This window comes from Poeciliopsis prolifica, unplaced genomic scaffold (genome assembly GCF_027474105.1).
Source record: "Poeciliopsis prolifica strain line A6 unplaced genomic scaffold, Auburn_PproV2 SCAFFOLD030, whole genome shotgun sequence".
Lineage (NCBI taxonomy): Eukaryota > Metazoa > Chordata > Actinopteri > Cyprinodontiformes > Poeciliidae > Poeciliopsis > Poeciliopsis prolifica.
This window is the reverse complement of record NW_026562405.1, coordinates 2,793,867-2,821,587: the sequence shown is the minus strand read 5'-3', so window position 1 is coordinate 2,821,587 and position 27,721 is coordinate 2,793,867. Positions and strand designations below refer to the sequence as shown.

General features: G+C 36.9%; 1 protein-coding gene across 3 annotated transcripts in view; it reads right to left on the bottom strand.

Annotated features, from left to right (window-relative positions):
* The window catches only part of LOC129372864 (metabotropic glutamate receptor 4-like), a 173,117-nt gene extending 146,871 nt beyond the window's left edge, over positions 1–26,246 (bottom strand). For 2 of the 3 annotated variants that reach the window (XM_055050405.1, XM_055050402.1), the window contains exon 1: positions 25,747–26,246. The gene's annotated coding sequence lies outside the window, so the exon portion shown is untranslated. Of the gene's footprint in view, positions 1–21,373; positions 21,431–25,746 lie in introns of all 3 variants that reach the window. The other variant, XM_055050403.1, reaches the window with a different exon arrangement.
* Between the last annotated feature and the right edge of the window lie 1,475 nt (positions 26,247–27,721).

The following is a 27,721-nucleotide window of genomic DNA, read 5'->3' as shown; positions in this document are numbered from 1 at the left end:
TATCACTTCCAGGAAATATTCAGCAGTAATATTGTGATATGTTTGGGACATTTTACCAACTCTTATTCTGGTGTGACAGAACAAATGGAAAACTGACATCTTTTGACTGAATTTTATTCATATCTAGCTCACGCAGCAACTGGTGGTGAGATTGAAGCAACGGGAGCGAAAGTAACATTAGCTCTCTATTTAAAGGGGATTTATATATCAGGAGGTGGCGAGGTGATTTGAACATTTAAAGCCTTGGTTTATTGGTTTGAAATCAGTATGGAGCATGCACGTTAATTATTTTCATTCCCCTTGCTCATTTATTAATTAGTGGCCAAAAATGCCTCCTGTTGCTCAGCAAATATTTCTCTTTTGGTTGGAATTGCATTAAACACGAGGAGGTAGAGCTTTTTAAAATAAGTAGGGCAAAATATATCATTCAGAACTGCTTAAAGAAATACCATCCATATGGCGATGCAAATAAATACTACCCTCTTTCTGTCAAACTCATATTGTTCTACTTTTTTCACACACTTAAATATTTCAGCTCATGAAGTATTTTTATGTCTGAAAGGTAATCCGAGCAAAAACATTATTTCCTTAGGGAAGAACAGTTATTCAAACCACCTTAGACCTGTTTGAAAATGTAATTTTCCCCTTTGTTAAATTAAACTTAATTAAAACTTAATTAAACATGATTAACAACCTTCTTTGTTCAGTCTCACTAGTCACAACCAGGCCTGATGTCTGGTCTGGCTGTGATTCTATAGGCTGAAAGTCATGAAGTCAGAACTTCATGACTTTCCTAGGACACACCAGCTTCCCAACGTACTATAAGAGCTAATAGGAACTTTTCCAAGAGGTCAGAAGAACTCAGGACAACATTCATTGCACTGCAGTCCACACTTGCTTCAGATAAGTCCAAGGTCCATGTTTGCCCTGCTATGTTTGCAAAAAAAAATAAAAAATAAAAAGAACATTTCTGAGCAATAATATTATATCAACAATGAACCACAAAGTTTGATTAGGAAACTAAAGGTCTTCTAAAACTGAGAAACTTACTAAATTGGGATTTCAAAGTCACGGTTCAGCATGTTTCCACTTCAATCAAAAGAAATCAAATTATTATTTTTTTTTACTTCATTCAGCTTTGAACAAATACCTTCCTCAAATTTGTGAAAATAGTCTGACAGTATTATGTTTTAGAACTGAAGAGAGCAGCCAGTGAAGAACTTCCTAAAAGTTGACTTGATAATTTTCAATTAATTCTGAATAATCAGGTATAATTATGTAGGGATTTTCAAATGGATGAATGCTACTACAGACAGTAGTTATTAGACCTTCTCTCATTTTCTACAGTAACAATTGTGTCCACATTCCCATGAAAGTTGTTTCAGGAAACCAATTAGTTCAAGCATTTAAAAATGATGACAAACCTTTGGTTTGGTCCTTCTCTATTTCTTCATCATCTCTTTAGCTGCCAATAAGAAACCTTAATTTTCCCTACATAGCAGACTTTAGTGAGTCCACACGATTTTGGACTGCTAATATGTTTTAAAGTTATGCACTGGACCACAGCTTCTGTTCTGCACATAAACATTCTGCGTGCTCATCTTTAAACAATGCTGTACTCTTCGAAACATTTTTTTATGTGTACTTTTACCTCTGTACAGTGGTAGTTTGATGGTCTTGATGGCCTTTCTTTTTTACGACCAGTAGCATCTGGTAATAAATAGAAGTATGAATTATTTTCTCCACTAGAAGATACTAAAAGTTCAGCCATCAGTTTGTGACCTTGTGTTCAAGTGCATTTGGGTTATTCAGCAGGACAGTGATCAACCGCATCAGCAAGAACACTTCTAAATCTAACTTTTAAAAAAATCCAGAATGTCTTATAGTGGCCTCATAAAAGTCAGAACAAAACTTGATTCAGTTTCTTAGGTGACTTTAAACACGCTCTTTTCTACTGGCAAAAAAAAATACAGGCTGATTTTGACCGAATTTTCCCTTTAATAAATGTAACTACATACATTTTTTCAGGTCAACATTCAAACTGCTTGATGGTTTGAAACATTTAAGTGTTAGAAAAAAGCAAAAACAGGAGAGATTTATGAGGGGGCAAACAATTTTTCATGGTGCTGTAACACCAACAGTAATCATTTACAATGGCAACTGATCCCAGTGTTTTAGCTTAGATTTCCATCCAACATCCAAAATAAACTATTTCACTCACGAATGATGGGAACCATCCAGAAAACTTGACAGGCAAAGCATATTTCTCGCCAGCCAAATGAGCTAATTGCCTTTTTGTGTCTCATACTAAATTGCCCTCCATATTTTATAGCGATTGTTTTTGTTTGTTCGTTGAGTGTATGTGTTTATACTGGATTCTAAAATCTTGGGAAAAAAGGGAACATATTGACCGCTAACTAATAGATTAAGTCTTTTATCTCTCATTGCCCACTATGGGGTGCTTATAGTCAGAACATTAAAGCTAGACAGAAATGCCAGATGAGGTCTTGGAAAAAACACTGGTTGTGAAGAAATAATTCTGTGTGTTGTGTCAAACTCAAGAGACAGCAGAGCAAAAACCTTTGACATCCCCAGACTGGCATGACATTACATTCCAATCACAGATAATGGTTATCACTACAGTTGTTATCAGCTTCCTTTGTTGAGCTGGGTTTTTTTTCCTTCTGTAGACATGCTCCAATAAAGAAGGTGTTTGATCATCATTTGACACTTCTTTCACATTACAAGGACCAGTCACATGCAATTTAATTCAATACAGAGAATAAGGTCATTGGGGCCTTTTCTGAATACTAAAACTGCACAAGAAAATTTTAACATGGTGACCTAAATTCATTTTAAGTTCTAGCTGTCTTTGTTATCAGAGCATACAGGCCCTTTAAACTATCTACAATGTTTCATAGTTAACTGTACACAGAAATGATTGTTTGAATATGTTTTAGTATAATAGATATCCTATGCAGTCCAGTTTTAATAGCCTGATTAATTTTCAGGTATTAAGAGGAGTACATTTGACTTGGCAGTGTGGGACCAGAAATTTCTGCCTTAAGAGTTGAATACAGAATCTTGAGCCGTTTCTGTGGAAATCTGACACATTTTATCAACACTTTCTAAATCATCCATCAAAGGAAGGTTGTCACTTTTTATAACCAATTTAGGTCAAAAAACTCAAAGTAATAATTCTTTGTGGGCAGCATGGAGCATCAGTTCCCATGGTAAACTAGCCAGGTAAAATAACAGTGAAATTTGTGGCACACAAAATTCTACTGGTTTCAAAATGTAATCAGCAATTTTGACATAAGTAGACAAAGTACTCTCATAACAGTTTGAGGTGTTTGAAGTCAAAAACATTTAAACAATGAAAACAATAAAATACCTTTTCTCGAGAAAGTTATTTTCTGAGATTTAGACTTGGAGAGGTGTAGAGAGGAAAGGGTTCATGACTTTCCAAAAAAATTCTAAATAAGAATCTTAAAAATGTGAAACATATATATGTTAAGCTCCTTGACTTCTGAAAGTCTTTTAGGGAATGTTACCTCCAACTTCTCTCATATTAAGTCAGATTTTCTTTGTGTTCTTCTTAATTAAGGTGGACCAAATTAAGTAATGTGACACTGAACATCAATTTTATTTAGATTTGAGCGTTACTCTTTCTAACACCTGAATACACATCGATCTACACCATACCATAGTAGCGCTGTGTGTTTAGGGTCATTATCCTCCTCCAAGCTAGACCTCTCCCCTGTTCTAAAGCCTTTTACAGCCTCTAACATGTTTTCTTCCAGGATTGTCCTGTATTATGGTCCATCCATTATCTCATTAACTCTAACCAGCTTTCTATCTCGCTTAAGAAACCATCTCCACATCACGATACTTTCACAGTCCACAGAAATTCATTCTAAGAAAGGCTATAACAAGGAACTTGGGTTTTAAAAAATATCTGCATTGACTAATTCAATAAATACTTGACAGCTGTATTTATTATATTCATGGAATTGCATCCAGACTGATGTATTGATTTTGTAAGTGTAGCAGAAAATAAAACAGAATCCCAATTTGTTCCCCTTAAATCAAAGGAATTTGTAACCATTAAACATCAAGGCAGATGGGAAATGAAAGTCAAAATGTTTAAAACCTCAAGCGTATTAATTACAAAAAAATCACAGAAACCAGCCGTCGACAGTTGTTATTTATTTGCTGCCCTCAGATAGTATGTGGTAATTCTGTCTAAGACATTATATTCTCCAACTGCTGGCTGTGGACGTTTGATTTCACTTCACCAAAAACCCTGAGGAACCAAGGCTGTAATTTATCTCATGAAATCTCAGCTTTATGACATCTGCACTACAGAGCTTTTTCCTGTCTATCCTGGGTACAGAAATGTGAAGACTTGCATGCGGGGTTCAATAACATAAAGCCAGAGTTGTGCTTTTGTGGCACAGTGGATGTAATGTGTTGTTTTGAAGATAGTATAAGTGATTTGGAAGACAAGGTTGATGACAGGAAAAGGGGAGAAGAAATGAGCCATCCCTAAAATTTCTGTTTACTTGCACAGGATGCTTTTCGGAGCAAACTAATGGAGGGCTAAGATCACTGAGCTGGATCTAGCAGGAGATAAATGGACTGAAATGCGAGAACCAGCTCTGATGCTCCTGCCCTGGAGGAGAGGAGGCAGGAGGCTCATGCTGCTTAGAAAGGATGTAGATGATATGAGGGAAACCATCGGGGAGTCAAAAGAGCATATTAAAAACTGTTGACTTCCCGTTCGCTGACTGGCTGATTCAATGACCATCATCTTGCAATAACAATGTGAAATAGACACTCCCACAAGTCCCACTTCACCCCTGATCTTTACCAAGTCTTATACTTTATTCACAGAGTCTCTCCCATAAGATTAAATTTTTAAGGAAAAAAAGAACCTCTCTGCTTGGTATTCATCACCACTTTCCTTTCCTGTAAAGCTTTCTATTCCTCCCCATCATTACATGCACACCTTGGGGCCATGGATTGAATATGACTCAGAGGGCAAGTTTAAATGTTGAATCCACAGGTTGAAACATATCTGGGTCTCCTAAGCCACTGGCACTGAAGACAGCTCTTGCTAAATATGTGAGCCTGCTTAATGACCCAGGGGAAAGACAGCAAGAAGGAGGTGAACCATCTCAAGCCTCATGTTGACTCTAAGTATCGTTTGGTAATGATGCCTAACGTACTTCGTCTTGAGGGTCAAATGCCGTCTTTTTTTAAACTTGTATTTCAGAATACCAGCTGCTGAAGTATAGAACTTACAGGAGCTGACAGAGAAGACAGTCTGTATCACAGGCCGATGCTGTCCAGCATGTCTTTGCAAGTGTTATTGGGTGACAGTATAGGAGGAAAAGGGGGAGCACAATCGATACGAAGAGCTGCTACTTCTCAGACACATTGATTGATTTACTGTATCTGTTGAGCTGGTCCTGCCTGTCTGTCAGGATTAAGGAATTATGTTTTATCAAACCTGCACCCCTCGCAGACCTCTTTCCAACAGCATTCCCTTGAAGCAACATCACATGGAAAACCAGGGGACATCAGAGAGAACAATGCGTTCAAAGCTTGTTGGATAGTCCAGGAAAATGAAAACAATGTGATTAGTGGCGATACAAACATCAAAAGCCTGTGTGACAGCTGCAGTTGGGGCTGTGTGTCCCAAGGTGCGTTTATTGTTAAATCATTCCTGTTCCACAAAACTGCCAAATGATGGTTAGGAAATGAGACTTAAAGAGGAAAGCTACTTCCATTGCAACAATGAGCGAAACAAAGACTAATATCAAGAGGTTTTAACTGCACTAATGCAGGCATCGATTCTTTGTAGTGAAGAAAGAGTTCAATCGAAAGGCGACCTCAGACTCTCAATGATCCGAAGACATGGATCATGACCAAATGGACAAAATCCCAAATTCAAGGAGATGAAATGAAAGTTTTTGTATAGGGGGCTCCATCATAAAAGGGGGGTCAGAGTAGAGCTCCTGGTGACCTGCTTTGAAATGAGTCAGCTATGGTAGTTTGACCACTGGATTATATTACCTTCCTACAGACTCTCCTTGGGGATTTTCCAGACTTTTCCCAATGAAAGATGGCCTGAGAACAGATCTATAAATTATTGGTCTGACTGTTGTTCTGGGAACACCCTGGGTTTCCCTGTTGGCAAATTTGGAAACATTTGCAAAATTTCAAGTCAGCTTAAGACAATAAAATGACAAGTAGACAAAAGTTCTACTTTCTGAGAACATTAGCTTCTCCAGTGTCCTTAAAGAAGATTTCTTCATATCAGAAAAATAAATAAATAAATGCAAGTGGCCTTATTTAGACCCCCAAACACACTAATCCAAATGTAATTTCAAAAGTACATATATTTTTTTTCTCAGTTTTCGGAAGAAAATGTCTACATTTCCATGCTTCCTTGGATTTTATTCAAGAAAATTCTGCAATACTTATGCCGTTTACTCGTTTTTGTTCTCTGTAATTGTCTCCTTTTCTTCTTTAGCTTACATTTAAAAATCAATGAAAATCGAGTCAGGTGGATGCAAGAGAAATGTGGAAAAACACACAGCTCTGCCGTCGTTGTGCTGATGCATGGCATGTGTGAAGAGGGCCTCTATGTTATTGTTTTTAATCATCTCTTGATATAAAATCCACACAAACACTAAAAAATAGTTTTTGTATGTTTCCACTTTGAAGAGTTTAGATTAATCTATTTTTCTCACCACAAATGTCTTTCTAATCTCTTACACTTCAACAGTCAGCAAACCTATAATATACATTTCCAGTACTCTTCAAAGTAGATAGGCATTTCATAGCTAGATTTAAGGCTTGAAAGATTAAAATGATTTGTGAAATCGAATCCAGTGTGAGAAGTGATTAATAATGCAGGTAAACTTTTAGCCTCTTCTCTGTGACATTTATCTAATTATTTTTTTGGGAAAAGTTGGGACAAGGGGAAAAAAACGAGAAAATGTTAACTTGACCCTTGGGAATAGATTTTCTGACATTGTGTAAACGGAGACAGAACAATTAATCAGTCAGCTGATTAGTTGGCATTTTGAGATAATCAGCATTGGCCGTAGATTACCTCACTTGGCTGGGGAGAAAAGAAAAGCTACCAAGTTAATGCTGTGTTATTATTTTTCTGTTGCTGCACTGGAATGAAATTTTTGATTACCAGTGTCCATTCGTTAACTTGATAAATTATTTTTGGTTCAATTAAATCTATTGCAAACCAAGAGCAGAGTCTCATATTTTAATCACATGCAAAAACCAAATAACAACAGCATGAAATTGATATAATTTCTCAGCCAAGCAGAGTCATGAAATAATCTGCTCAGACAGCAGAAACATGCATGTCCGAATAGAGCCATTAACAACAAAAATAAATCTAAAAAACAGCCAATTTATGTAAAATTATGCTATAGCCCTAGACCTAATCAGCAGCTAGCAAATAACAGGAGGAATAAACAACATGGAAATAAATATTAACATTAAAGTACATAAAAATAAGGTAAATAAATGCATATATGAAATCTTTATATTCACTTTATCAAGCTAAGTCTTTATCCACTTATTCACACAATTAGTGTACCGTAGATAACAAGCACAATAAGGACAAAACACCATCAAAGATCATCCAAAAACCAGAAGAGAGGACTTCTGGCTCAACTTAATGAGCTCCATCCCTGGGCTTTCTGGGCGTTGTTAACTTCAGCTGACATGGGCACTACAAATCCACCCAAACAACCAAATGGGACAATTTAAACAATAAAACCTTCGCTGGAGTAACAACCTGCCAGATTATACCTTGTACCAGTCAGTTCTAAAACAGGGAAAAGAAATACAGAGAATGCGTTTGGATCATCAAGTGTTATTTTCTTCATTCAATGTTGAACTGAAGAATTGCCCTGAGTAGTTTTTAATTCTAACTTTTTTCACACTGAACAGCAGTGTTTCTCAGATATCAGTTTATTAATTTTAGACCAGTACTCTTCACTTTTCTCTACTTCTGCTTCATCTTCTAAAGTCTTTATGTCTTACCAGTATTCTTTGGAAACCTCAGCCATTTATAAGACACAAAACAGGCTTTATTAGCTTTAACTTATACATACTATTATGAGCATTTTGTTACAACAATGTAGTTCAAATATAGAATAGCTGCTTGTTGTTGGACCATAAATCTTTTTTTTGTTTTTTTGTTTTTTTTTTCTTGGTTAGGAAACAAACTTTGCTTGCCTAGTGGTGAAGCACTACCTTCTCAGAAATTACAGTCATATTGGAATAGCCCTATTTATATATGTATTCAATTTATTATCTTCTTGTGTTGTTTATATCTGCATCCAGGCAACTTTAAGTGATTTTATATCATTTGAGCATTGCAGTGTATTTTTCTTGTCATGTTAAACACAGTTTGCATTGCAATGACCTGTGGATTAGATTTGTGTTCCCCTCTTCAATAACCCAGAAATGTTGTTCTCTTTCATTTCTCTTTAAGCAAAAGCAATAGATTTTTTCAACATTGGGTTCACAGTTGAACTGGTTCTAAATATGGTGAAAATCTCTGTGGTATAGTTCACAGATCGACTCCTGCAGAATCTTGATATATCCAGCACCTGCATGTCACCATGCATGTAAGGAGTCATTTTTAATACTTGGTTAATTACATTTTGCTGCTTCTCAGGAGCACAAACACCTGATCCTTTACCTCAAAATGAAGCTTTTCAGCCATTTTCTTGAAATTATGCGGTGTGGATTTTCATTTTTGAGGCTTGCACAGGCAGAGCTCCTTCTATCTGTCAAACTCCGAAGCAGATCAAAGCCAAACCTCCACAGTTAAAAAGGAGCAGTCTGCAGCCCACAGCTCCTTTGAGATCTACAGCAGATGTTGGCAGTGTGAAGACTTCTTCTAAAGCTGCAGGTGGTGGAGGCCGTTCGTCGTGAAATGTGCGGTCAGTGTGTGGGCTGGGCAACTCTTTTCTTCACTTATTTTACCTGCCTCTCCGCAACACAAAACCAGAACTAATAGCAGTATCTCTACTTTTCCTTTAACATTATACATTTATATCAATCCTTGAGAGAGCATATCTTCATTATTTTATGAATTATGATTATTTCACTTAGATCAGGCTTTGATTCAAAAGTTAGCAAATGTTGCAGGTTGCAGTAAAAAACTGAAAGTGTTTGCACAATCAAGTTTTAGAAGCAAACTTAAAGCGTGGACCATCTTTTACAAATTAGCTGACAAAAAAGATTGTTGTGTAGTTCCTGAAAACCTATGACATACTGTTTAATGTATTTAAGGTAACTAGGACTCCACAATTTTAACTGGCAATCTTAATTTCAACACTACTGTTTGCAAATGAAGTTTCTACAGATGTGCAAAAAATTGCCCACACAATTGAATACAAATGCTTGCCACACTTTTCAAAAATTCTATAAGTAACATTTTCAAACTTTTTTGTTGTTTTCCTTGCACTTCCATTGTGCATCAAGTGCTGGTTTGCCTCATAGCTTTCCAATCAAGTTCAAGTTTGTGGTTGCTTCATGTAACAATATCAAACAATTAAAATGGATTGAATCCTTTTGCAAGATACTTTACCTTTGCTTCATCTCAAACAAGTAAATCTACATATCAGAACTTCCAGACACATAACAAGCAGCAATAATGTGCACCTGTCTTAACTGCACAGACTATCTGAGGTCTTTACAAGCGTAATTGCTATGTGACGCTGTGGAAGACAACACAACAATGCAATCTCAAGGAGGATAATCTGAATTTAAAAAGGAGGAGACATTGTTAAATAAGAAAGATGTCTTCCAGAAGAGAATGGTTCCTCCCTGTCTGCATTCATGTCACAATCCTAACATCAGTTTACACTGTCATTCCTTCACAGGCTGCCCTGAGCACTGTAACAAGTCTTCAGGGACAGAAGAGAGGGATGTCACTGACAATTTTGTAGTGCATCAAGCTCGATTGCTAATGAGATTTTTTTTCTCCGTCTTCTTGATGCAAATATAACAAGTCATTTTCTGCATGAAAAAATATTTCTAAAGAGACATAGCTCACCACTGGCACCAAATAATGTATCTAAATTAAGTGAAAGATAATTTTAAAAATTTCTTTCAATTTTCAAATTTTTCTCATTTGTAACAATATTTTTATTTTATGCAATGAAACCTTAACGGATTTGTGAGCATTAATTTGATGTTTACAGCGTCTTCTCACAGAAGAATGTAGACTTCTCAATTGCCCACTGACCTGGGAGCATATAAAATAAATTAACAATGAATAAACCATAAAATCAAGTTGATGCTTTCTGCTCATTTCGCAGTCATATATATGTACATAAATCTGTTTGGAGAATTGCTATATCTCGTTACCAATAATTAAACTGGAAATTTGTTTGATTTTTCAAAGTTCCTACAGCTCTACTCCACTGTGAGGAGAATTAATAGTTAACTAAAACAAATCTGTTCCTGCTCAGAACAATAAACACAGAATCTGAATGAGACAATTATTTCAAATTCAAAATGAATAAATGAGGAAGAGTTTGCAAATTCATGAACAGGTGTTATTAAATCGGTAAAAGCCTAAAAGACCTATTAGCTCAGTGAGAGAGATTGTAAAGATTTGCAGCTAATTTGTAAACGTATGCCAGCAAAGAGCTTGAAAATTAGTCTTTATCCTGAATAGCAGCTTTGAAAACACATATTCAACAGCAGTAAACAATTTTCAACAAAAGATGAAGCTTTTACTTCTTTACAAGTACATTTTTATTACTGCAACAGCTACAACAAAGGTATACGAGCATTAACTTTTGTCTGGACTGTAAGAAGGCTGCATGCCAATGACTTCAAAAGAGCTACGTTTTTTTTTTTTGAGTCAGAAATGTATTGATCTGATGAGAACAACAGACACATACAGTTAAACTCAAAATGATTAATATCCCAGGTTGATGTAGATTGAACATTGTTTTATTTTAATTAAGAAATTGGATTCTGACAGGAAATGAGATAAGTATCTCTCAAATAATAAAAAGATTCTATCCATCCATTCATTATCTATTCCCATCTGTCCTTGCTAGGGGCTATCTCTGAGGTGGAGTACAGGTCTACAGTCCATCACGGTATATTTTAATTATGTGTTTCATTTATAAAAATTGCATGTCAAAAACTCTGTGTGCTCATTATATCTGTATGGAAAAAGCATTGGTCTGCACAAAATAATCATGAGCCAACAAAACATCTTTTGGAAATGCAACTAGGAGCTGAAAGAGCTTTTTTTTTTTTTCAAATACACATTATCTTGCTAAGTACAAATCAGCAAGACCAATATCTTCACACACAGGCTATGTAGAAAAAGCTATTTGTTCATTAGAACAGTGAAAATGTGAAAATGAGTCCTGGAACAGTGAGTAATTTATTATCCGAAAAGAAAACTGAGTCACAAAAATGCATCATTAAAGATGTCATTAACTTAAACAACATGCGGTTGCACAAAGTGTATATACCTTTGTTAAAACACAATTTATATTTAATTAATAAATAAAAGTAAAATTAACCACTCCATAACTTTAATATGGCATGTGTTCTGTACAATTAATCCTACTACTACTACTACTACTACTACTACTACTACTACTACTACTACTACTACTACCTACTACTACTACTACTAATAATAATAATAATAATAATAATAAGCTTCTAGTCTTACTCGGTACACTCCTATCATCAACTTAGCAAATCTAATGAGTTGAAAATGAAATTCACCTGCAGTTGTTGAATATGTTTTAATTTCTAAATGTTTGAGCTTGTTTATTCCATGGGCTTTTTCATACTTGTTTTTACATTATTAATAATGTCAGTGTGATTTATGTTGCACAAAGCTTTGAGACTTTGTTTGTGTGAAAGGTACTTTATAAACACACTTTACTTAATTACTTTTATCTGAGAATATAAATAACATGAGAGAAAACATTTCTTTCACTCATGGTTATTGGTTGGGTGAGTCTTTTGAATCATAATGACAACAGAAACTATGCAAATAACCAAGATCAAATGTTTACACAGTCTGGTGCTTAATACTGAGTTTTAACATCAATAACTGCTTCTACTCAAAAAGATCAAACACAGTTGTTTGATAATAAATAGCTTCATTCAAACACGACTCATGAGTGAAAGTCTAGATTTTCTATTATTCATATATTTTTTTAAAGCCTTTGTGGCATTAGAGGCCCTTTTTGCTATATTTACAAATAGAAGTGGGCAGACAGAGAAGATATGCAGTAAAGGTTTCAATGTCAGAAATTGAACCCTAGATGCCTACACTGACAACTCATAACCTCCACATATGAGGCACTTGCTGTACCACCACACCATTGGGCACAGTATGTCAGCATATATTTGCAGATTTGTGATACATATATAAACCAGTTGTTTTCTGCACTTGCCTTCTTATTTACGGTGCACCTTTGCAGCCTGTTAAATACCAGGCAGGATTTAGAAGGTGTGGTCACTGAGGTGGTGAGAGCAGAAGCAGTTCTCTAGTGTTAAACCGGGAATAACATGCAGCATCATCATCATCCTGCATTTACACGAGCCTGCGGCGCTCCAGAGGTAGCAAAGCAAATTCTACAGCCTGACGGCCCAAAATACTGAAATGAAATTTCAGGGTATGAAAAGGTGCTGTGACTGAAGAAAGAAAAGGAAAGGTTAATCATCAAACTTCCTTTCTTGGTGATTCTTGTTGTTATGGAGATGGTTCTGAGCTATGTTAACATAAGAGAGTTAAAACCTGCTTGTTATGCCTATAGTAATTTGTGCCTTGTACTGGCAGAGATTCTTCAGGTAGTGATGTTTACTGAAAGAGCCAAGCTGGTTTATTGCTCCTAATGCCATAATTTACATCCTACCTTAATGGAACCAAAGCTTCATATCTTCCCTTTTTAAACAATCAATGGAAATGAAGATTTTAATCTTCCTGACCACACAGAGGGCTCTGTTTTGCTTATAATGGTTATTGCTTTGACTTGCAGTTGCATGAGTAGCACTTTTTTTTTTTACTGTTTCCAAAATCAATATTGTTTCCTTAGCATATTTTGGATTGACAATAGAACTTTTATAGCTGGGTCAACATTTTTCTTTTGTCTGTGATGAGCCTTTGTTTGAATTCAGACTGTGATGCACTTTCATGGCACACAGTGTGACTCCTGAACCCTCTAACAGAATCTGAGACATCTGTCAAAAAATATTCATAGCGTGACATTGTAATAATAAAAACCATCACTATTTGAGCTACAGCATGAAATATTCATTCAGAATGTAATGGGGGCTTCACCTTACATTTGAAGTCCAAAAAGACACAATTTAAAATTGTACCTATTATACCTGTCTGCACACCAGAGGCCTTCATCAAGGAAGGAAAACACATTGATCAATCCTGTTTGTTCAAACTGAATTCATCCAAAAGAAGACCCACTGAAATTAAAAAAAGAAAATATGGTCTAATCAACTGTAAAACAATTTCTTAATCCAAAACTGTTGCCTGCAAAGTCTTTTTGTTTATTTTTATCTAGCTCAATCCCTTCAAAGTGATCTCAAATCAGAAAGTATTGCTCTGGCAGTTTGATGGCTTCTCAAGTCACAATTTCTACATACTGAACCATAAACAGGTACTTGCCACTTCCTTTTTGGTCCTTTATTCCCTTAAGCAAAATAAATCTACATACCATATTTTTATTTCAGCATCTGTATCTCTGTCGGCAGCTTGTGACATTCAGTCATTTTCACTGGAGTACTCAAATCCAAGATGAAAGCTTTTCCCTCCTTATGATTGTATGTCCTTTGAATTTTTAAACATGCAGGATGATGACATGCAGAGTTCCTGGTGGAGGAAACTATACAGATATTGGACCTCATAACTTTCTCAGATTCCCTGTCCTTTCTCTGCTGGCATTCAGAAGCCTACAGGTCTTGCCTTTTAATGAAAGGTGTTCATCATCACCTTGTCAGCAACAGTGTGTGACTACCACAGGTTGACGCCACTTAGTCTCCCTACGGGGAGCTTGTGCTGTCAAGTCGAATTTTCAGTTCTGCCATTTTAGCCCAACAGACGAACCAACCTGGACAGGACCAGAGAGTACGGCCTCTGAATGGGCCCTCCAGTTGTCTTCCAACTAAAAATGTGAACTGGAGTTCTGAGCAGTTCCGCGTGGAAGACTCTGTGTTTACACCAACAAATAAATCTCAGCGTTCCTTTCCCGTCACTCATCGCCTCCTACATCACAATTCTTAAAAATCCACAAAAGGTCATTGTGGAAGTGATGCCTGGTTTCTGCTTGGCTTTCACAAGCGAGTGCCTTTTGCTTTGCCCCAGTTCCTCTGCCTGGTTGAGCCCTGATCACAGGCATAAGGGGGGGTTACTGTAATGCCAACTGACATCCCGAGAAGTTGCGAGTGCTTAGAGGGCTGCATGGGCAAGCTGGGCAGAGGGTGTTGGTGGCAACAGAGACACAGAGGCTGTGGCTCAAAGGCGCCCTGAGAATCCTTCTAAAGAGCTCAGCCCGACGCCCATGGGGGAAATGCTGACAAAGCTTCAGCAAGGAAGGGGGTGGGGGAATAGAAACAGTGAAAATGTGTATCAATTCCTGGAATGTTTCTAAATTCAACACATCATCCTGTGATACATGCTATGATTTAGACACACCACAGCCTAATTGCCCTTACTGTAGATTCAGTGCAATTACAACCATTTTCTCTGAATAATTCACCAGAGGCAACAACTGAAATTACATCATCTCTTTTAGTATTTTCTTCTTTGACTTGTCCACTGCAGCCCACTACATCATTTCTGTTTCTGTCAGCTTGGTGTAACCGCTGACACTGAAACGTCCTGCATTATAAACTTTTGACCTGCTACCACTCTCAGTGCTCTCACAGAATTCTGTGTTTGACCTTAAAGAGTTTGACTAAACACAATGAAACCATGCTGCGAGCTAGTGAAGTCTCTGTTTCTTTGGACAATAATTTACTCAGTCCTCAGGAAGCTTTATTATCCTCACTATATTCAAAAAGTCTTTCTGACTTCCAGTTGTGTGCCATATTTCATCTCTGCTCTGACGAATGAGTTTCCCGACAGTGAACATGAGGAATGCAAAAAGACTCAATGGGCACGTCCGGAGGGGGGCGGCTTACCCACAGAAGATCTCAGCAGTGGCAATGAATGCATCAGAAAACACTGCTGTAGGCAAGCATAAGTCAACAGCGCCTAATGTGAGCCCTTGGTATGCACAATGTTAAATAGATTGTGAAAATGCTCTTTTCATGACTAAGATGGAGCTTTTCATTAATCTCAAAACTGAACCTGCCTCCGCAAAACAACGAGGATCCCTCGCAGGGAAGACAAAACACCCACGTTGGACTAAAGGCATCTCAGAAGAGCTCTCATCTCGCCCATGGGCTCTCTCTCCATGCATCTACCCCCTTTAGCAGTGCCTGCATTTGTGATTTGCTTGTTTATATTCACATGAAATAAGTTCAACATGTAGCATGTTGTAATAATTGTTTTTCAGTCTGAGCATGAAGAATTTTTCTTATACTGACCTGTAAGTGTGCGTGCATGCCTCTCTGTAGCATCTACATATGGTTTTTAAGCTCTCCATGCAAAGTGTAGGTGGATGGGTTAAGACACAGATTCACACAGCTCAATAAATAACATTCTGTCTTTAGCGTGTACAAATGCCACAGTTAGTTGGAGATGTGGTGTTTTCATTTTATTTTTGGAACACCTTGTTAATGTTAGCCACGCGCTGAAGATTAAAAGACCACGGTTCAGAGAACATTCTCATGTGTGCGTAGAGATAAGTCTGATAAAGCTACCTATTTGGTAAGATGACAAAAATACAAATGCTGTACATTATTTTAACATGTTTGTTCCTTCACTTCTCTCCAGGGTTGTTTATTTTCACACTTATCGAAGCTGAAAGAAAGCTTGAAGAAGAATGCATGTACAGGTGACATGTTCAAATTCATTTACAGACACAATCACAAAACAGAATTGCAGTTTACAAGTTCCAGCTGAGTGAGATCATCCCTTAAATTGAATCCAGCCAGTTCGCCTTTGTGGGGCTGCTTGCACATCTGTGCCGATGATTACAAGTTTTACTTTCATACACAGGTGCCACTGATAGCTCTAAACGGCAAAGTGCAAATTCAAAACGAAGCAGGTTCCATATGTCAAAGTGTCATCCCGTCATGCTCTGCTAAAAAGGTGGCAGAGACAGTTTAATCAGCCGTTGCAAAGTTAAATGAATCACCACAGGCCATCAGAGGATTCAGGCTTCGCCTTAGTGCCCAGAGATGCTAATTTTAGGGTATATCAGCCTTATAGCCGCCATAGAGCCCCATCTACGTGCTGTCAATTCTCCCGAACCTGCAACACACTAATCTCATCAGAGCAACCCCAGCAATCTATTTCTGAGCCGAGTCATTTTTTTTTTTGAGTCAAACGCCTTCCTTCCTGCCGGCAGAGTGTATAAGAACCTGTGTTTTCCCCATGTAAAAGCCCAGGGTTCCATTTGCAATGCACATGTCTGAGCCAATAATTGCAGCCACTTTATTAACACCCATGTCGAAAAGTGATGGCTGCGAAGTGATCTCGATTTCTGCAGCAGGAGTCCAAAAAACAACCTAAAATCAACATCTACCACCATCAGACCTGTGTTGTTTTTTTCTGGGTTTTTGGAAAATGATGCTAAAAGCAATGCATCAGCACAGCTTCAGTGCAAATTGCAATTAACCATCTGAACTGAAATTCACTCAATAAGCAGTTTGCTTAATGGACAGTCTCAAGTTAAGCTCAAAAGTGGCAGACATATAAATATATTTTTCCATCAAACCAAAGACATATTTTACTATACGAGCCTCCCTGACATCGCTGTGCTCAGAAGGTGCCTTCATCACAAATCCTCGAGGGACGCTGCCACTTGAGAAGTAGATTACTCATGAAAACTAGAATAAAAGCAGCATTTTAAACACATATCATGGGATTTTTGTGATATAGTTACTGTATTATAACAGCCAATTATAATACAGAGTGAAAACTGACATTTATGTTGGACCATATATCTTTAATGATCTTTGGCTGAGTCATTTCCATCCTTAGGAGGAAGTGTGCTGGAGGGGTGAAGAGAAATGTCATTAAAATATTGGATGTGTTAATGACATTGCTGAAACACACAACTCTGGTTGCAACCTAAGCTTCTGTACAGTTTACATTTTTCTGAACTGTATGTCTCAGTGACATTTCAGCAAATATGATCACAACAGATCAGTTCACAAAACTCATCTGCCAATAATGGCAAGTATTCACAAATAAACATTGTACTGACAAAAATAAATCTTTTTAAGTATTTTGTTGCATTTTATTTTGCTTTTAGCACTTTCCACTCAAATTGCCATTACAATTTAAAGATGAAGACAGATTTATAAATATTTGCACTCAGTGAATGGGCTAATTATTAGCAATATAATTGAGTAACAAAGCACTGCTCTTTTATGCATTCAAACACTAACATGTTTTGTTGACAAGTACAGGTTACACTGTACTATATATTATGCTGTCAAAATTAAAAATAAAGAGTTGGTGAAAAAAGCCTTCAAACAAGTCCAGTCTGTATTCAGAGCTCAGAAAGTGTTGAAGGTTTTTCTTTTGATTGAAAATTGGAAGTTCTGAGGTGAGAATGTGAATGTAATACAAATTAAAAAGCTGAAGACAACTTTTCATCCAGCATTACTTCAGTCAATCCTTGCCATTTTATAAAGGTGTATCTAAGAAAATTGAATATCAAAAAAAGTTCAAAACTTGTTGCTCCTTATTTTAGAAAGTGATCCCAGATATTATACAGATTCATTACACTTACAAAATTCCTCAAGCTTTTATTTCTTGTTATTGCAAACGTTTGATAGCAATTGTTGCTGCTTAGGGTGGCGAAACTATACATAAGGTTTGGGGGTTAATCGTTTTTTTACGCAGTAAAACAATGTAGGTTTGAGATTTTGATTTGAAAACTTTATTTTATGATTAGTTGTGTTATCTTTGAATAATATTTAAATTTGAAACATTAAGTTTGACAAACACTCCATCTGCCAAGAATAAATACATTTAAAGCATTTTTTTTCCAACTGCACTGGAAACAATGTATAAGATGGAGGATTTCCTCTTATATTAAATGACAAGAAATATAATTCAAAAACAGATATATCATATATTAAGCTAGAAACCCATTTTTTACATTTGAAAACCACTGTTCATTTGTAAGCACTGCATAAATCTACTGGTCTTTTGAAAAATGTTCCCAGATAGTTTTTTTTATGTTTCATGTAAATAACTATATTTTGTTTTTGTTTTACCTTTTTTTCTAAAGCCGTGCTCTTAATTTACTGCTCTGCCCCCAAAACACATGTAAAATATATATATATATATATATATATATATATATATATATATATATATATATATATATATATATATATATATATATATATATATATATATATAAACAAAATACATACATACAGCACATATCCTGGATAAATTACTATCAGCAGAAAATCTGGTGTTTTCTGAGCTTCAGTGGGTTAACGTCTCCTCAGCTACAAGAATATCGACATTTACTCTCACTGTTGGGTGAAAATAGAGAAACAACCAAGAAGTGAAATACTCCCTTTCGACCTGATGTTAAGTTACTAGCGGCGCCAACTGGAGCTCTAGCAGTAAAAAAAAAAAAGATATATGATAAATAAGTGGGAACAGTATGTATCACTACTATTATAAAGAACTGAAGAAAAATGATAGGGTGCATTTAAAGATGACCATTCTGATTCAAAATGAGCACGAACAGAACATGCAGAGTGCACTTCATGATTACACAGTTCTCACCCACATTCAGAGGTGGAAAGCACCACCCATCCATCCATCTTTCTATCTATGGTTACACATATGGTTCTTGAACAAGGAGTATGTGTTGGCTTCTTTTCTATTATTTCATTATGCAAATGCATCACAGGGGAAACACTGAAATCAGCAGACATTACACAACCGTGCAGGAATAGCAGGAAAAGAAATTACAGGTGATAGTTTGGGAAAATAGGATGCAACAGCTAAAGGTAATATCACCAGTGACACATCTCTCATTCTCAGCCAAGCCTCTCATCTCTGGCATCATTGTGAATGTCACTCTTTTGGTAGAAAAGGATAAGGACTGAAATAGGTTCAGCACAAAAGTCTGCAGCTGCTTTGTTTGTTGCAGCCATAATTTTGTGTAAAGAAAAGGCTGTATTTGTTTGTTGCTCATTAATATACAGCCTTTAGCTCTGTGGATGACTCCATATGTTTATGTTATGAAATTTATTCATTTAAATGTTAAAATAGAAAAAACAGGTGGTCTGGAGGGTTCAGCAAAGACAAAGAAGCAAGACTAAGGTTAACAATGAAAAGTAACATATAGGTGCTTTTCAGTCTTGCTCATTATTATATGTTGTAACCATGTAATTAAAACAACAACCAAATGAAGACCTCCAGTAATGTTTTAATGTGTTTCAAATAGTGAAAATATGTCACATGGAGACTGATTTCTGAAACTGTAGTTTCAAATATTTGAAAGATTTTTTTTTGTCCAACAAAGACACACTCACAATGAGAAATGGGCTGGGGAAAAGACCTGTAAGGATTAATTACATGAGGAAACTGAAGCACAGTTTAACATCAGAATGTATAAAAGCCATTATTTCACAGAGCAAAGAGTGTCATTATCCTTTCACAGTGGTGAGACACCTATAGTTTTTGAAGGGTATGCTTGAGGCAGGATTCATTAATCTAGCAAACTGAGAATAAAAGAAAAATTGAGGTTTCTTGCATGTTATTACTGCTGTGAATACCAACACTGCATCTTATCTAGCTTTTCATCATGTTTTGATCCCAGAATGAAACCAAAGTGCTCATACTACAATAACAAAATCTTTTTTCCATGCACATTCACATTCACAGCACAGAACAATCTTGTGTCACCAATTAATCTGGCATCCAGTCTGGCATTTGAAGCCTTTCTGCAAGTTTACTACTGAGCTGCCACATTGTTTTTGGAGTCCATGTCTAAAATAGGCAGTCCTTTTATTTATATATACATATTTATTTATTTTTACAAAATATTATATCTAAGAGAGTAAATAAAGATTTTAAAAACTGTTTAAATTTTGAATGACAAAAGAAAAATGGAGGGGAAAAAATAACCACAGTCTGAAAAGTGTGCAAAAATATGTACTCTTCTGGTATCAACAGTCTCTTTTTTAAAAAAAAATCTGTATTTGAGCTGTGCTGCCACTGTTCCATCATGCATATTCCATATTAAATAAATAACAGAATACACATGTACAGTTGTTATTTGCGATCTACGTCCCCAACTCTCGCCAGACCACCAGAAATGTCTGGCTCGCTGCCATGATGCACTGATGCAGTAATTAGTGTAAAAATAAAGCCAATAAAAATAATTACTAAGTCCACTGTGCAGTTCACGGATGTACTTTTAGTAGTCTTTTAATTCTGTATTAAAAATACTTCTGAATTGTGGATTAACTGTGAGCCATAATCATCTAAATTACCAGAAATAGACATATGAAATATATCAATCTATATTTAGAAATCTATGCAATTTAAGTTTTTACAACTTAATTACCTGATAAATAAAAAACTTAAATTATTACTTCTTTAGGCACACTTGTATAAGCAGATATAAATGTTAAACTTTATTTTTTCTTATGCAGTCCAGTGTGATACACCTCCAGAAACGGAGACGTTCCATTTACTGTCCATCCGTTTCATCTTCCCCTGCTGCAGAGTTTGTGGAGTTTCCAGCATGATGTTTCCTTGTAGCCCGCTCACAGAAGGAAAAGTGAGCATGTTCCACTCATTTCCAGCAAATCTAGACCTGTGGGCAGATGAATGCAGCTACCTATTGCACCAGTTTTTGAAAATGAGGTTGTAGCAGTGATCTTGGCAGTCCTTTTTACTCAAAATGCAGTATTTTTCCTGCACCATTGTGGCCCGCTGAGGCCACTTAGACTGGAAAAAGTAAAATTGAAAGTGATATCCATTTCTACTCTGTGATGGGGGCTACTACTGCCTGTATATGTGAATAACATTGGTGCAAAGAGTAGTACCGCTTTTGGCCAAAAAAAAAAAAAAAAAAGGAAAAATAAATAAATAAAAATCCTCAGACAGATTTTCATAAAATATTGACGTAAAAAAAAAAAAAAAAAAAGTATATGCCTTTACCTTTTATTTGCTTTTCACAGGGCTGTTGGTGCAGTGCAGGAATTTCAAAGTTGAACCCTTCGTTTCATCAAAGGGAGAAGAAGGTAACAAAGTTTATTTAAATATGCATGGCACTAAAACAGAAGGCAATAAAAGAAAGATACATTTGGAAAAATATTTCAAATTTATTGTACTTGATACTGAAATAAAGCATCTTCACTTGCAAAAGTGTGTAACTTCTCAGACTATTCAAAAATTAAAAGACTGGATACTATTTGTTTGGTAAAACACCTTTGTTGTAAACTGACAGTCAAAATATAATTGTTTCAAAGAATTCTTCATTGTCACAGCTGCATTAAAGAGCAGTTTTTTACTTAAATCACACATATTTGTTGATTTCAGTAAATATTCAGCTAATCATTACAGGATTTGATTGGGATTAAAAATTAAAAAGTAAAATGAAAATTAAATGTATCTCAGGTCTACTTTTTTCTTTCTGTCTGTGATAGTTAGAGAATTATTCAGGGACTTCCTAATAACAGAGGAAATGAGAAGTAGAAGTGTCCCTGTGAGTAAAACTGCATATCAAGTAGTTCAAGCCAATACTTCAACCTCCAGCAGCTTCAGCTGTATAAATAATAACCAGCTATTAGTCACAGGGACAAAATCAGCATGAGAAATTACAAGTTAATACAGTGCCTTCCAAAAAGGAGTCATACTCCATGAAATATTTCAGATTTTGCCATGTTACAACCACAGACTTGAATTAATATTATTGGATTTAATATGATAGACCTGCAGAGAGTAATGCATAACTGTGAAGTGGAATGAAAAGGAACTATAGTCATTGATTTTTTACTAAGTAAATCTCTTGAAATTGCAATTAACTTTTGTATTCAGCCATTTTAAAATTCAGCTCTAAAAGAAATTCAGCACCGATTGCATTCAGAAGTCACCTTATGAATAACTAGTCATTTATACACACACTTTGTGTATAGTTTTTATCTTAGTATAAGAGCAGATGTTGTATCTATTAGAGGTAAACAACATCAGTGAACATATAGTATCATAAAGACTGATAAATACAATAGATATTTAAGAGAAATTGTTTTGGAAATGTTTAAATTAGGGCCGGGTTATAAAACAATATCCAAATTTTACTATCACACTTTTTAGATTTCCTTGCCATGAAAAATGCAGCTATAGCATGACACAAAGGGGAATAATTCAAACGGTATAAATACTTCTGCAAAGCATGGTTGTTGCTTGGCTAAATTATAATTCCTGTGTAACTGGCAGTTTATTTCAACAATATGACCTCAAGAGTAGAAAATACTTTGAAAATACACCTGAAATGGTGTTGAGGTTCTATAAAAGAGGAGACCATTATTTGTTTGTTGAAGCAGGTATTGCACTTCCTCAATAGCTTGCACTTTGCATGAGAAAACAAAACAATTGAGAAATAAAAAGAGTTGAGTGTGAGAGTGGGTTTCTGTGTTTACAACAATGAACAATTTTGGATTCAATAATGATGCACCAATGCGTTTTTTAGGTAAACCTCAATAGTTATTTCATGGTATTTCAGTGTGGATGTCTGAGAATGAACTGAGTTAGAAAAAACTGAATCTACATAAGGGAACATTGTAAAACTTCAGGAGAGGTGAATTTCAAAGGATGGCAGAAGGTAAAATGTTTTCAACCCCTTGTGTAAGATGATGTGCATAATCCACTGCAAGGATGTTAAGTGCACTCATTTCACACTCCATTTCACACAATGCAGCTTCAGGAAGAATCTGTTTGTGATGACTCAGGAAACACACAACATACCTCGTTTGCATCTTTTTTTGTTGATGTTTTTCCATCAATGTCAATAATTTTTATTATTTTGATGTTAATATGGAATAAATGACATAATAGAAATACAATAAGAACTAGAACTGGGGTTATGTGGGAGGATCTGTCTGATCAGTGGAGGCCAAATAACAAACACTGCATTCATAATTGACGTTAAGCTGCTAAATGATAGTATGTTTTGTACCTGTTGCTTTTTCACATTTAGATCCTAATTCAATAGGAAAACTAGAACAATAAGAGAAAATACTGACTGCTTATGTGATATCTTGTTACGAGGAGAAAAAAAAATTCCATTAACCCAAGACAGAGTTAATTTCCCTAAATACAAAGTAGTCATTATCATAAGGAATAAATAGGTTTTCAGTACATATCCCTGTACAGACTGTAACCATGTAAAATAATAAAAACAGATAGATAGGTTTAGGGAAACAAAATCACTGGCATCTTCCTGTCTTAAAAAGATTAGCCATTTCTAAGGCTTTAGGACTTCAGTAGATCGTAGACATCAGCCACATCCCCCACGTCGCCTGTCTTTACTGTATGGAACCGCTTGGAAAACCTCCCTCGCTGAGCAGATGGCGTCTGCCAGGAGGAGGATGAAGCTGGAACCTGGGCTCCACGGTCTGTGCACACATTTTGCCCCACAAGCTTTCGTAAAAGGGGAACAACGCAGGTCTGTGGGGATTTTGACCACAGGTCTGTTTTGAGAAGCAGTGCACATGTTTGTTTGTTGTAGCCTGTCTGAAAGATTTGTGAGTAAAATCAGCTAGAGTAAAATCTTCGACTGCTTGGGATTATGTCTGAAAAGCAGGATCAAACATTCCTATTTTTCCTAAAGAGATTTCACACACTTTGATCATCATAGTTTCTGTGAAATGAATGCAACATGTTCATTGTTTGACCTCTTTGCCAGCAGAGTGAAATGCAGAGAAGTCTGCATTTTGCAGGCTTGCTAATCCACAGTGTGCTGCCGAGTCCTGCTGTATTATTAAACAGAGAATGAGGCTGTGCTACAGTATCTCTTCATAGCTTCTTACATTCTAGCACATGACATATTAAAGATAACTTCGCATCAGGCAAAGCAGAGGCCTTAGTTGCTGAGTCTGCACTTGCTAAACTAACTCAGAGGACAAGATAAGCAAAGCAAAGCTTGGCAAAGTAAATCTAAGGCTGGTTGAAAAGCCTCCCTGCCAACTACACAATCTACACCCAAAATATTCCCCTCAATCTCTCTCTAGGGGAGATTTCTTTGCACGCTTTGTTGCTAAAGCCAGGTAGGCTATCAGTCACTCAAGAACACACCAACAAGAAAAACCCAATGCAAGACAGAAAATCCACCTCATGGGACCTCAAAGCCTGGATGAGGCCAAATTAAAAGCCTTTTTTCTGCTGAGTCTCACTTTTGAGATAATTATGCATTGATATGAGGAGCATTTCCCTCCTCGCCTGTAAGTTCTGAGGGAATGCATACAATGGCATATTTGGCTGTAATCATAGCAGCACCCCTCCATGAATTGAACCTGTGAGAGCGCTACAGCACAGAGCTAATCTGTGGCACAGCAAAAAGGCCCCTGGGAGCACCTCAAAATAGAAACCAGTATTAAAACCAGGATTTATTTGTGAGTCAGGTTCTTACTCATTTTATGAACCCTGACAACGAACTTTAGCCTTTGGTTACATGCCTTTAGACAAGCATAGACGGTGCAAGTTCGGAATAAAATACACTACTGTCGACAGACAACCCATTAAAGTTAGCTCTGGGTTGCAGCTTCAGCACTGCCTTGTGCTTGGCTCACATTAATAAGAGGGTGCACATCTGCACATCTCCAGTGATTGGCAACCCTTCACCACCTCCAACGCACTCTCGAGAGAATACCACCCAAGCACTATAGGGTGCCCCACCACCCACAATCCCGCTCCCCTCTCCTGCCCTCGGCTTGATTCAACTTGTTCTTGAGGCTGACAGGGGGGACCCGAGGTGAGAGGTGGGGATGAGATAAGATCAGATCTTGGGGGTGATGCTGAGAAAGCGGCTGTTTGCGCCTTTTCAGATTCAAACAGGATCGGTTCATGCACAAAGAGAAGATTCATCCACGGTTAATCAGGTCGTTCAGAACTGTAACTATAATTATGAAAACCCCGCGGCTGCAGCAGTTTCCACGTTGAGTCATTCTTTTATCATATTCCGTGAGACTTCAGGCGCCTCTGCAGCGCAACGAGGCACAGAGCTCCACGCATAACGCTGCGCCTTAGCACGCTAAAGAAAAGGGGAAAAAATCAATACACTTACAGTTCAGGGCGTTGCACTGCTTTCAAACCCAATGCGCGGGTTTACTTTGCGCAACTGATCTAAATGTGTTAGCTGTTAATCACTTGAAGACGCATTCAAATATTTTAGGTGGTTCGCACATTGTCATGTAACCCAAACGACCAGAAATGCGCACATCAAACAGTTAGGTAGATGGAAGTCACGATGCTTTCTAAACATTTGATTACAATAAATAATGTTTGTTGTTTGTTTGTATTTTCTCGGTACTTACCCAGCTCTCCTGCCCACAGGGAATCTACATGGAGTGACCCATATCCAAGGAAAAAACGTTCATTTTTCTGCTAGAATATTAGAAGAATAGAAGGTTTCCTGAAAAACTACGGTTGTGCTTTCAGTGAAAAAACACTGTAACTCAATAGTATCCAGCGGGAATCCAAACGCATTTCGAGGCTGCGTCGATCTCTGGAATTCATTGCGAGCGCTGTCCACGAAAAAGTGGTGCTGAAAACTCCTCAAGTCCCAACTTCAGGCTTTGTTCGCGTGAGGGGGGGAAAGGGAAGGTCCGGTGGAGCTACTCCCCGACGCTTTTCCAGCGAAAAGGGCATCAGATTTGTTTCAACAAGATAAAACAGGAGAGGAGCGCATATCCGACACCCCAGGCGAGACCATACACTCTCCAACTGATAGACTGAAGACTGCGTGCGCTCCGTGCTCTGGATGTGATTGATGTTAAATGCAACCCCAACCCACCGCCTTCATCAGGGGAGGAAACACGGCATCGCTGAAAAGGAGAAACGTTTGAATGACAAACTGCAGCATATCAACAGCACTTTGCCGACGTTTTAATCAGTAGCAGACATGCAAGAATATTAATTTTGACATTGATTTCAGCACCTCGTGCCTTCTCCTCCTTACTGTGAGGGGTTGCATCTGTCCGTGTCCATAGATCTGTTGAAACCATGTAAACTATTTGTAAAAGTGTAGCTGCATGACATCTTGTTGAAGCAAAATGCATCAAACTCATAATTAACACACTGCTGTAATAAATTCATTTTTAAGCTCCTGATGAAACAGGATTAGTTTTGTTGTTTCCACTACGTCGGTTGTGGCTCGTCACGCACGTTACAGGTGTTGCCGCAGCCTATGCAGTAAGTCGAGTCTCAAAGCGGTTGGGATGCTGTGCGTAAACCATGACGAACATCAAGTCCAATCACTGAGTGCGAAAACTCAATCTGGAGACTATAGGTTTGTGTTTTGTAAGTGTGCGTGTGGGATGCCACACTCAAGCCTGCTTGTGAAAGTACGACGCTCTGTGTGTCCAATATTATTCTGGAAAAAAAGAAGAAAAATGATAAATTATTTTTTAATCAAGCGTGGCTAAAACTACTCAATGTTATTACCTGAAGACCGTCGTATGTCGTAATTTGGTGGGAAAAAGCAAAAACAAAAGACGTTCGTGTCTTTTTTTTTCTTGCATATTGGCTTCTGTGCAGGACTGTTTCAGGCTTGCATGACGTTATTCGAGGGCCCACTTCCTACAAAGCATTCCACCACGGTTCTTAAGAAAACTTAGGATATTTAGTCTTTCACGTGGGACAAAATATTTGAATAGCTGAAAATATTGCTGTTGTGAACCAAACATGATGTGTGATTATCTAGAAAAAAATGTAGAGGGTAATCATGGGTAATCGTGGCTATAAGGGCTGACTTGAAGTTTTGTGGAAAATATAAAAATCTTGCCTGTCTCAAGAGAACTTATATTTCACACAGACACTGAAGTACTTCAAATAAACAAAAAGGACCAGTAAGCTCCAGCTCCATTCTTCAATGGTGAACCATTTCCTTAAGTATTGTTTCAGAATCCTCATTTGGGGGAAGTTTAATGTTTTGTTCACAGAAAAATATCGGTATTAATCTGATAAATAAAAGTGGGCTGATATGAACAACCAATATTTACCTTTATCTGTTTCTGGTGGTTTTTCTCCAAAGGTGCCAAAACTACAGTGAACTATATATAATATTGGTAAATATTGATTATTGGCCATAACAGTAATATATAATATATAGCACATATAAACACAGTTCTCATTGGTCAAAGTGCTGAGCATCATATCCAGAACAAATAAACAAGAACAAAAACTTAGAAACAAATAAGCAACAAGAAAATTCTAACTAAAGTTGAAATGATACACCCACAAGCAGCATGTACACCAGGCACATGAAACAAACACAATAATTTAGTTAGA